This window comes from Ailuropoda melanoleuca, chromosome 3 (assembly GCF_002007445.2).
Source record: "Ailuropoda melanoleuca isolate Jingjing chromosome 3, ASM200744v2, whole genome shotgun sequence".
NCBI lineage: Eukaryota > Metazoa > Chordata > Mammalia > Carnivora > Ursidae > Ailuropoda > Ailuropoda melanoleuca.
In genome coordinates, this window is record NC_048220.1 from 1,227,866 (window position 1) to 1,239,424 (window position 11,559).

Sequence of the window (11,559 nt, forward strand, 5' to 3'; positions counted from 1 at the left end):
AAATATCTTCCCCCATTCAATGGGTTACCTCTTAATTTTTGCTTTAAACTATGAATATTTATGAGGTGCAGGGCATATACCAGGCAGTTGGGATAAACCAGGGAACAAGATAGGAGCAATTCTTCTGAACCTTTTTCTATATATGTGTTATGGAACTAAGTTGATCATTTTCTCATGCCATCTTTGTGCATGACATCCTTTCTCCAGACAGGGACTTTTTTTTGTAAGTCCCACTCTGTTGTACTGGAGCCTACTGTGTCCTCCAGGGTTTTAGCCTGAAGATGCCTCATCCTAGACCCCTCTGACTTCTTTTTCCCTCTGAAGTGCTATTTTTATTTTTCTAAAGTTTTTTATTTAAATTTTAGGATTTTTTTTAAAAAATTTTTTAAATTTCAGTTAGTTAACAAGCTGTAATATTAGTTTCCCGTGTTCAAAATAGTGATTCAACTCTTCCGTACCACACCTAGTCCTCATCACAAGTGCACTTTTAATCCCCATCACCTATTTAACCCATCCCTTTCCCCTCTCCTTTTGGGTAACCATCAGTTTATTCTCTACAGTTAAGATTCAGTTTCTTTCTCTCATTCTCTCTCTCTCTTTTGTCAGTCTGCTCATTTGTTTTGTTTCTAAAATTCCACATATGAGTAAAATCATGTGGTATTTGTCTTTCCCTGACTGACTTATTTCACTTAGTATAATACTCTTTAGCTCCATTCCTGTCTTTGAAAATGGCAATATTTCATTCTTTTTTTTGTGTGACTGAGCAATATTCCATTGTGTGTGTGTGTATATATGTATATATATATACATATATACACACACACACACTACCTCTTGTATATCCATTCATCAGTCCATGCACACTTGGCTCTTTCCATATTTTGGCTATTGTTGATAATGCTCTTATAAATGTTAAGTGTGTGTATCTTTTTGAATTAGTATTTTGTACTCTTTGCATTAACACTTAGTAGTGCAATTCCTGGATTGTAGGGCAATTCTATTTTGAAATTTTTAGAGTCTCCATACTATTTTCCAGAGTGGATACACCAATTTGCATTCCCCAAAGTAGTGCAGATAAGTTCCCCTTTATCCCCATCCTCAATAATGCCTGTTGCTTCCTATATTGTTGATTTCAGCTATTCTAAGAAGTGTGAAGTGATACCTCATTATAGTATTAATTTGTATTTCCCTGATGATGAGTGAAGTTGAGCATCTTTTCATAGGTCTGTGGCACATGTGGATGTCTTCTTTGGGTAAATGTCTTTCCATGTCTTCTGCCCATTTTAAGATTGTATTATTTGCTATTTGGTTGTTGAGTTTTATCATATCTTTCTTTATTTTGGGTACCAACCCTTATCAGATCTGTCATTTGAAAATATCTTCTCCCATTCCATTGGTTGCCTTTTAGTTTTGTTGATTGTTTCCTTCACTGTGAGAAACTTTTTTCATTTGATAAAGTCATAAGAGTTTATTTTTGCTTTTGTTTCCCTTGCCTTGGGAGACATATTGAGTAAGAATATGTTATGGCTGTGTTGAAACAGGTTACTGCTTGTATTCCCTTCTAGGAGTTTTAAACTTTCATGTCACATTTAGGTTTTCTCTCCATTTTGAATTTGCTTTTGTATGTGGTGTAAGAAAGTGGTCCAGTTTCATTCTTTTGTTTGCTGTTGTCCAGTTTTCCCTACACTGTTTGTTGAAGACACTGTCTTTTTCCTACTGGATATTCTCTACTGCTTTGTCAAAGATTAATTGACCATAGAGCTAAAGGTCCTTTTCTGGGTTTTCTATTCTGTTCCATTGATCTATGTCTACTTTTGTGCCTGTACCAGACTGTGTTGATGACTACAGCTTTGAAATATAGTTTGACATCCAGAATTGTGATGTCTCCAGATTTTTCTTTTTTCCCCAGAAGATGAAGCATTTTTTAAATTTAAATTCAATCAGCCAAGATATTTTTGAACACTGATATAATGTTCATTTTCATATAATGTTCAATAATTCATTAGTTGAGTATATCACCCAGTGCTCATCTTATCACATACCCTCTTTAATACCCATCTTCTTTCTCAAGATTGTTTTGGCTATTCGGGGCTTTTGTCTCCATACAAATTTTAGGATTGTTTCTTGTAGCTTTGTGAAAAATGTTGCTGGTATGTTGATAGCGATTGCACTAAATGTATAGACTGCACTAAATGTGTAGATTGCACTAAATGTGTATTATAGACATTTTCAGTCTCTGTTCTTCCAGTGCATGTGCATGGAATGTCTCTCCACTTCTTTTACTCATCCTCAAATTTTTGCATCAGTGTTTCATAGTTTTCAGAGTAAAGTTCTTTCAACACTTTGGCTGAGCTTATTACTAAGCGTCTTATTGTTTTTGGTGCAATTTTAAGTAGGATGAATTCCTTACTTTTGCCTTCTGAAGCTTCATTGTTGCTGCATAGAAATGCAACAGATTTCTGTACATTGACTTCATATTCTATGACTTTGGTGAATCTGTTTATAAGTTCTAACATTTATTTGGTGGAGTCCTTAGGATTTTTTATATATAAAGTACAATGTCATTGCAAGTAATGAAAGTTTTATATATTCTTTGCCAATTTGGAAGCCTTTTATTTCTTTTTGTTGTATGGTTGTTGAGGCTGGGACTTCCAGTGTTATGTTAAATAACAGCAGTGAGAGAGGACATCCCTGTCTTGTTACTGACTGTAGAGGAAAAGCTATCATGTGTTCCCATTTCTAACCTCAATTCTTGCACTCCTCATCTCTGGTTACTATTTAACACTTTTATCTCCCTGACAAGGGTCTCACTGATGTCATCCATTATTTTCTTAAGTGAGTACTCTTAATATTGTTTCTTTAAATTCTCCATCAGGCATGTTACTTATATCTGTTTAGCTTAAATTTCTGGCCATGGTCTTATCTTGTTTTTCATTTGGAATTAATTCCTCTGTTTTCTCACTTTGTCTATATCTCTGCCTTCTTATTCTGTGTAATAGAAAAGCCAGTTATGCTTCCTGCTCATGAAAGTAATGGCTTTAGGAAGATGTCATGTTGTACCCAGGGCCTGGTGCTTCAGGGGAGTGTCTCTGGTGTGCGCTGCATGCACTCTGCTACAGCGTTTCACTGCTCTCTCCTTCAGGCCAGTCTTCTGTAGAGGTTTTCCATACCCTCAGTAGTCATTATCTTATCCCTAGCCTGAATGTGGCAAGTTTTAGCTATGTGTGCTGTGGTCTGCTTATGATTTCATAAACACTACCTCCACCAGAACTAACATCCTGCAAAACCCTGGTCTGGAGATGTAGCGTGGGCAGGGGTTTACATTGGTCTTTTGTAGAAGGACTCGCTTCTCTGGGACTGTGGCAAGACAGACTAAAAAAATGTGAGGCTTAGTATAAATAAATTAGCCATCCAGTGTCCCCACTGCACTGCTTCTCACAGAGGGCTCTGTATTATGCAGAGGGTTGAGGGAGGGAAATGCAGCCCATCAGCTCCTTTTCTCACTGAGAGGTGTCTCTGTGAATGATGTCTTTCAGGCACACACTCAGAGAAGAACAAATAACCTCTCCACTCTGTGCCTCAGGTACTCTTCAGATCTCAGTTTCCATGCTGTGTATCTCTGGGTTTTTTGCCTGCCTTCTCTCCAGGAGCAGCGCAGTGCCCTCTGGGCTTTTCCCCAGCCAATCTTGTTGACTTTTAAAATTCCTGGCTTTAAGCCTCATTGGTTGCAACAACTCACAAAATTCAGCGCCTCTCATATTCCAAGCCAAAAGCTATGGGTAAACATTATCCTTGTCATTGACCTATGCTCTTCTCTCTGTACCTTTCTCTGCAACCACACCCTTCTCTCCTCCACAACAGGCAAGATTCATTTCTCTCCTAAACCACATCTCCACACTTCCTACCTTCTTCAATTAAGCCTCTTCTCTTCCTTTTGTTGTGGAGTTCATTCTCTCAATCTTCAGTTTAGTTTCTGGGTATTTAGTATGATTTGATTGTTATGTAGTTCTAGTCTTGGGATGAGGTGAGTCTAACTTTCACCTACTCCAAGACCACTTCCTGTCTTCCTGAATACATTTATATGTATATTTATAAAATAAAATATATAAATAAATAATATATAATATATATTTATATTATTATATAATGTATTATATATTATATATAATTATATATATTATGTATACATTATGAATAATGTATATATAATGTATATATAAATTATATATTGTGTATATACACATTATATATAATTATATATACATTATATAGACATATAATCATATATAATATATTATATATTATATTATATATTTATATATTATATATGATTAAAAATATATATATATTTTTATATGCATATAAATTTATATATTTATTTTTAATCTGTGAATAAAATTTCTAAAACAAAAACTAAAAGGTGGAGAAAAACAAAAATTACAACTTTAATAATATGCACTTCTTTTTAAGGATACCACAAGTGTGTTTACACAAAGATAAGTTTAACAAATATCTTTTGTATGATTGTCATGCCAAAAAAGATGATTCATAAAATAGACATCTTTCAGGGTGTCTGAGTGGCTCAGTCATTAAACATCTGCCTTTGGCTCAGGTCATGATCCCAGGGTCCAGGGATCGAGCCCTGCATAGCAGGAAGCCTGCTTCTTCCTCTCCCACTCCCCCTGTTGGTGTTCCCTCTCTTGCTGTGTCTCTCTCTCGGTCCAACAAATGAATAAATTCTTTTAAAAAAATAGACATCTTTCAAACTAATAAAAAAAAAACAGTGGGTAGGTAATTGAAACTTAATTATTCATAAAGATCTTCTCAAACTCAACACACACAAAAACAAATAATCAAGTCAAAAAATGGGCACAGGACATGAACAGACACTGCTCCAAATAAGACATACAAATGGCTAACAGACACATGAAAACATGTTCTACATCATTAGCTATCAGAGATCTATGATTCAAAACCACAATGAGATACCACATTACACCAGTTAAAATGGTAAAAATTGACAAGACAGAAACAACAAGTGTTAGTGAGGATGTGGAGAAAGGGGAACACTCTTACACTGTTGTTGGGAATGCAAGCTGGTACAGCCACTCTGGAAAACACTATGGAGGTTCCTCAAGACAGTAAAAATAGAGCTACCTTATGACCCAAGCATTGTAGTACTGAGTGTTTACCACAAAGATACAGATATAGTGAAAAGAAGGGGCAAATGCACCCCAGGGTTCATAGCAGCAATGTCCACAATAGCCAAACTGTGGAAGCAGCCAAGATGCCCTTCAACTGATGAATGGATAAAGAAGATGTGGTTCATATATGCAATGAAATATTACCAGCCATCAGAAAAGATGAATACCTGTCATTTGCATCAACATAGATGGAACTGGAGGGGATTATGCTAAATGAAATAAGTCAAGGACAGAAAGACAATTATCACACAGTTTCACTCATATGTGGAACATAGGGAAAAGCACAGAGTACCATGGGGGAAGGGAGGAAAAACTGAATGGGCGGTCAGAGAGGGATAGAAACCATGAAACTGCAGGAAACAAACTGAGGGTTGGAGAGGGGAGGTGCATGGGAAGATGGGGTAACCGGGTGATGGGTATTGAGGAGGGTACATGTAGTGATGAGCAATGGGTACTGTGAGCAACCAAACAATTATTGAACACTACTTCAAAAACTAATATACTATATGTTGGCTAACTGAGCATTAGAAAAATAACAAAATAAAAGAAACTCAATTATTAAAAAAAAAGAAACCAATTCTGAAAAATGAAAGACCATGGATACAGGGTAAAGGAAACAACAAGAAATAATCGAAATAAGAAAAAAAGCATTCTGTAAAAATAATTGGATCAAACTGTATTAAAAGAGGAGTCACACAAGCATTACAGAGGCAGAAAATGTTTCTCCTTCCATGTCTCCAAAGGCAAGAGAAACAAAAGAAAAAATATACTTGTGGGACTTCATCAAGATAAAAAGCTTTTGCACAGCCAAGGAAACAGTCAAAAAAACTAACAGGCAGCCCACGGAATGGGAGAATATATTTGCAAATGACACTACAGATAAAAGACTGGTATCCAAGATCTACAAAGAACTTCTCAAACTCAATACACGTGAAAGAAATAATCAAATCATAAAATGGGCAGAAGATATGAACAGACACTTTTCCAATGAAGGCATACAAATGACTAACAGACACATGAAAAAGTGTTCAAAATCATTAGCCATCAGGGAAATTCAAATCAAAACCAAACTAAGATACCACCTTGTGGCAGTTAGAATGGCAAAAATTGACAAGGCAGGAAACAGCAAATGCTGGAGAGGATGTGGAGAAAGGGGATCTCTCTTACACTGTCTGCGGGAATGCAAGTTGGTATAGCCAGTTTGGCAAACAATGTGGAGGTCCCTTAAAAAGTTAAAAATTGAGATACCCTATGATCCAGCAATTGCACTACTGGGTATCTACCCCAAAGATACAGACGTAGTGAAGAGAAGGGCCATATGCACCCCAATGTTCATAGCAGCATTGTTACCAATAGCTAAACTCTGGAAAGAGTTGAGATTCCCTTCAACAGATGACTGGATTAAGAAGATATGGTCCAATCAAAAACCAGGGATGTACTGTATGGTGACTAACATAATATAATAAAAAATATTATTATAATAAAAAAATAAAAAAAATAAAAAAAGAAGATGTGGTCCATATATACAATGGAATATTACTCAGCCATCAGAAAGAACAATCACCCAACATTTGCAGCAACATGGATGGGACTGGAGGAGATTATGCTAAGTGAAATAAATCAAGCAGAGAAAAACAATTATCATATGGTTTCACTCATTTATGGAACATAAGAAATAGGAAGATCGGTAGGAGAAGGAAGGTAAGAATGAAGGGGGGATAAACAGAAGGGGAAATGAACCACGAGAGACTATGAACTCTGGGAAACAAACTGAAGGCTTCAGAGGGGAAACGGGTGGGGGATTGGGATAGGCCAGTGATGGATATTAAGAAGGACACGTATTGCATCGTTGCACTGGGTGTTATATGCAAATAATGAATCATGGAACATTACATCAAAAACTAAGGATATACTGCATGGTGACTAACATAACATAATAAAAAATTGTTATACGTTCAAAAAAATAAAGGCCCTAAATGATGAATAGAAAAAAAAATAAATTTTAATTGCCAGTACAGTGAGATAGTCTGTTTATTCTATTTTACTTACTAACCTCCTTAGTTCTTATTTTATTTAGTGTCTCCTTTTAATTATCTCTTCTTATCTTAATTTTAAGCTTTATCTTTTCATTTGAATAATGTCCTTATTCAATTAACAACCTAAAATACAGCAGTCATATCCCTTTGTCTGTTAATCTTTCAGTTATGGTTCATTTCCCATTGAAAAAAATTTTCTTCAAAATTCTTTTAGGGTGTTGATTGAAGTCCTGCAAATAAATTTTAATATCTCATCTCTGTAAAAGTTGTGATGACACTAATGACAAATGAAGATGTATATCCTCACTTAGTTGATGAGAAATGTCTCATAAATGTTCAATTCCTAGATCAATGAGTTGATTTCCTTTTTGAATCCTGATGATTCACATGCAATGTTTCTTCTTTTTAAAAGCAATGACAATAGGAAGTTTTGATTTTATTATCAATAATATACTCGATATTTTATGTTATATCAAATCCCACACTCTTACGCATTTCATTATTTGAGCTAATGGGGGAAGAAAACATTTTATATGTCCATCTGTCAATGGAAAGAGAGCAGCGTTCTCAGTGTCACTCAAAGTAGAGTGACTATAATAGCTTTTGATGGAACTTTAGACCTGGGGTAATTTATTTTCTTAAGTTACCAGAGACTGTGAACTTTTGTGATACTGGGCTGATTTTCTTGGGCACTGTCCTTCCTGGTGCTTTTCTGGCTTCCTGTGTTTCTTGACATAAATGTTTCCCTTACAGATATTAAATCTTTGGGGAATGAAATAATGAGAGAAAGTCCTTGAAAATAATGTGTCATGGCCCTCAATTATCACATTTAAAATATGACAGTATGTCTACCAATATAACACACAAGGAGTTTTCTTAACCATAGCACACTCAATGAATTGTAGACTGGGAATAGGAAATAATGATAAACACTGCTCTTGGAATGATAAAACATCAAGCATTGTGCCTGGCATTTCACTGATGACTAGTTTTTTAAGCCTCTGTGCTTACATGCAAGCCTCTTTAAAGTGTAAGTTAATAATTCACACAATAGAGAATTAGTCCTAAAGATGTGATATATTGCATCTTGAAAATATTTAATGTTTTATGTTAATCACATAATATTATATTCTCTCAGATTTAGGAATGCGATTTTGTTAGGAAAACCTTAGTTCTATCAATATTTTTGTAACTTGGAAATCAAAGAATGCCCCTAAGGTTTAGTTATTTCATATGCAGAAAGAGAGGTTAACTTACTTGAATTATAAAGGCCATTCTTACCTTCCTCAACATTATAATTAGTCAGTATGCATTGATAAAATCATTGGACACACACTTTTTTATAATTTTTTTTATTATATTATGTTAGTCACCATACAGTACATCCCTGGTATTTGATGTAAAGTTCAATGATTCATTAGTTGCATATAAAACCCAGTGCACCATGCAATAAGTGCCCTCCTTACTACCCATCACCAGCCTATCCCATTCCCCCATGCCCCTCCCCTCCGAAGCCCTCAGTATGTTTCTCACAGTCCATAGTCTCTCATGCTCCATTCCCCCTTCTGATTACCCCCCCTTTCTTTATCCCTTTCTTGTTCTACTGATTTTACCAGTTCTTATGTTCCATAGATGAGAGAAACCATATGACAATTGTCTTTCTCTGCTTGACTTATTTCACTTAGCATTACCTCCTCCAGTGCCATCCATGTTGCAGCAAATGTTGAGAAATCAGTCTTTTTGATAGCTGAGTAATATTCCATTGTATATATGGATCACATCTTCTTAAGCCAGTCATCTGTTGAAGGGCATCTCGGCTCCTTCCATGATTTAGCTATTGTGGACAATGCTGCTATGAACATTGGGGTGCATTTGGCCCTTCTCTTCACTACATCTGTATCTTTGGGGTGGATAACCAGTAGCGCAATGACTGTATCATAGGGTAGCTCAATTTTTAAGTTTTTAAAGGAGCTTCACCCTGTTTTCAGACAAATAGATTTAAACCAAAGAGTGTAACACGAGTTGACGAAGGACACTACATCACAACTAAGGGGCCCATCCATCAAGATCTAATAATTGTAAATATTTATGCCTCCAACAAGGGAGCATGAAAACATAAATCAATTAATAATAAACATAAAGAAACTCTTTGATAATAATGCAACAAAAGTAGAGGACTTCAACTCCCAACTTACAGCAATAGACATACCACCTAAACAGAAAATCAGCAAGGAAACAATGCCTTGAATGACGCACTGGACCAGATTAAATTAATGCATATATTCAGAGAATTTCATCCTTAAACAGCAGAATACACATTCTTTCTGAGGGCATAGGGAACATTCTCCTGAATAGACCCCATAAGAGGTCACAACTCAGGCCTCAGGAAGTACAAAAAGATTGAGATCATACCATGCCTATTTTCACACCACAACACTATGAAACTTGAAGTCAATCACAAGAAAAAATTTGGAAGGACCAAAAATACATGGAGATTAAAGAAAATCCTACTTATGTAAGAATGGGTCAACCAAGAAATAAAAGAAAAAACAAATAAATACATGGAAGAAAGTGAAAATGAAGGCATAATAGTCCAAAACCTTTGGGATTCAGCAAAGGCGGCCATAAGAGGGAAGTAGATAGCAATACAGGCCTTCCTTAAAAGCAAGAACAGACTAAAATGTACAACATAACCTTACACCTAAAGGATTTGGAAAAAGAAGAACAAATAAAACCTAAAACCACCAGAAGGAGGGAAATAAAAAAGATTAGAGCAGAAATCAATGATATAGAAATGAAAAAAAACAAAACAAAACAAAACAGATCCATGAAACTAAGAGATGGATCTTCAAAGAATTAATGACACTGATAATCCTCTAACAAGACATATCAAAGAGAAAATAAAAAGGACCCAAATGATTAAAACCCTGAATGAAAGAGGACATATCACAACCAACACCACAGAAATACATACAATTATAAGAAACTATTATGAGTAAGTATATGCCAACATTTTGGGCAATCTGTAGGAAATGATAAATTTCTGGAAACTTATAAACTACAAAAACTGAAACTGGAAGTAGTAGAATATTTGAATAGCCCTGTAATCAGCAAAGGAATTGAATCAGTAATAAAATAATCTCCCAACAAAGAAGAGTCCAGGGCTGGATGGCTTCGCAGGAAAATTCTACCAAATATTTAAAGAGAGTTAATACCTGTCCTTCTGAAACTATTCCAAAAAATAGAAATTGAAGGAAAACTCCCAAACTCAATTTATGAGGCCAGCATTACCGTGATCTCAAAACCAGACAGAGACCCCACTAAAAAGCAGAATTACAGACTAATATCCCTCATGAACATGGATGCAAAAAATCTCAATAAGATGCTAGCAAATGGAACTCAACAGCACATTAAAAGAATTATTCACAATGATCAAGTGGGATTTATTCCTGGACAGCTGGGGTAGTTCAATACCTGTAAATCCACATGATACACCACATGAATAAGAGGAAAGAAAGAACCATACGAACCTCTCAATAGATGCAGAAAATGTATTTGACAAAATGTAGCATCCATTCTTGATAAAAAAAAAAAACCTTCACGAAAGTAGGGATACAGGGAACATACCACAACATCATAAATGCCATATATGAAAGATCCACAGTTCATATCATCCTCGATGGGTAAACACTTGAACTTTTCCCCTAAGGGCAGGACCATGACAGGGATTTCCACTCTCACCATGTTGTTCAACATAGTACTGGAAGTCCTAGCCTCAGCAATCAGACAACAAAAAGAAATAAAAGGCAAACAAATTGGTTTGGAAGATGTCAAACTTTCACTCATTAAAGAAGACAAGATATTCTATGTAGAAAACCCAAAAGACTCCACCAAAAATTTAGTGGAACTGATACGTGATTCCAGGAAAGTTGCAGAATATAAAATCAACATAGAAAAATTTGTTGTATTTCTCTACACCAATGATGAAGCAGCACAAAGATGAATTAAGGAATCAGCACCATTTACAGTTACACCAAAATAAATAAATACATAAATAAGATACCTTGGAGTAAACCTAACCAAAAAGTTGAAAGAATTGTTCTCTGAAAACTATAAAACATTAATGAAAGAAATTAAAGATGGCACAAAGAAGTGGAACAAAATTGCATGCTCATGGATTGGAAGAATATATATTGTTAAAATTCCTATACTACCCAAAGCAAACTACACATTTAATGAAATCCTAATCAAAATACTACCAGCACTTTTTGCTGAGCTAGAAAAAAGTATCCTAAAATCTTTATGGAATCACAAAAGCC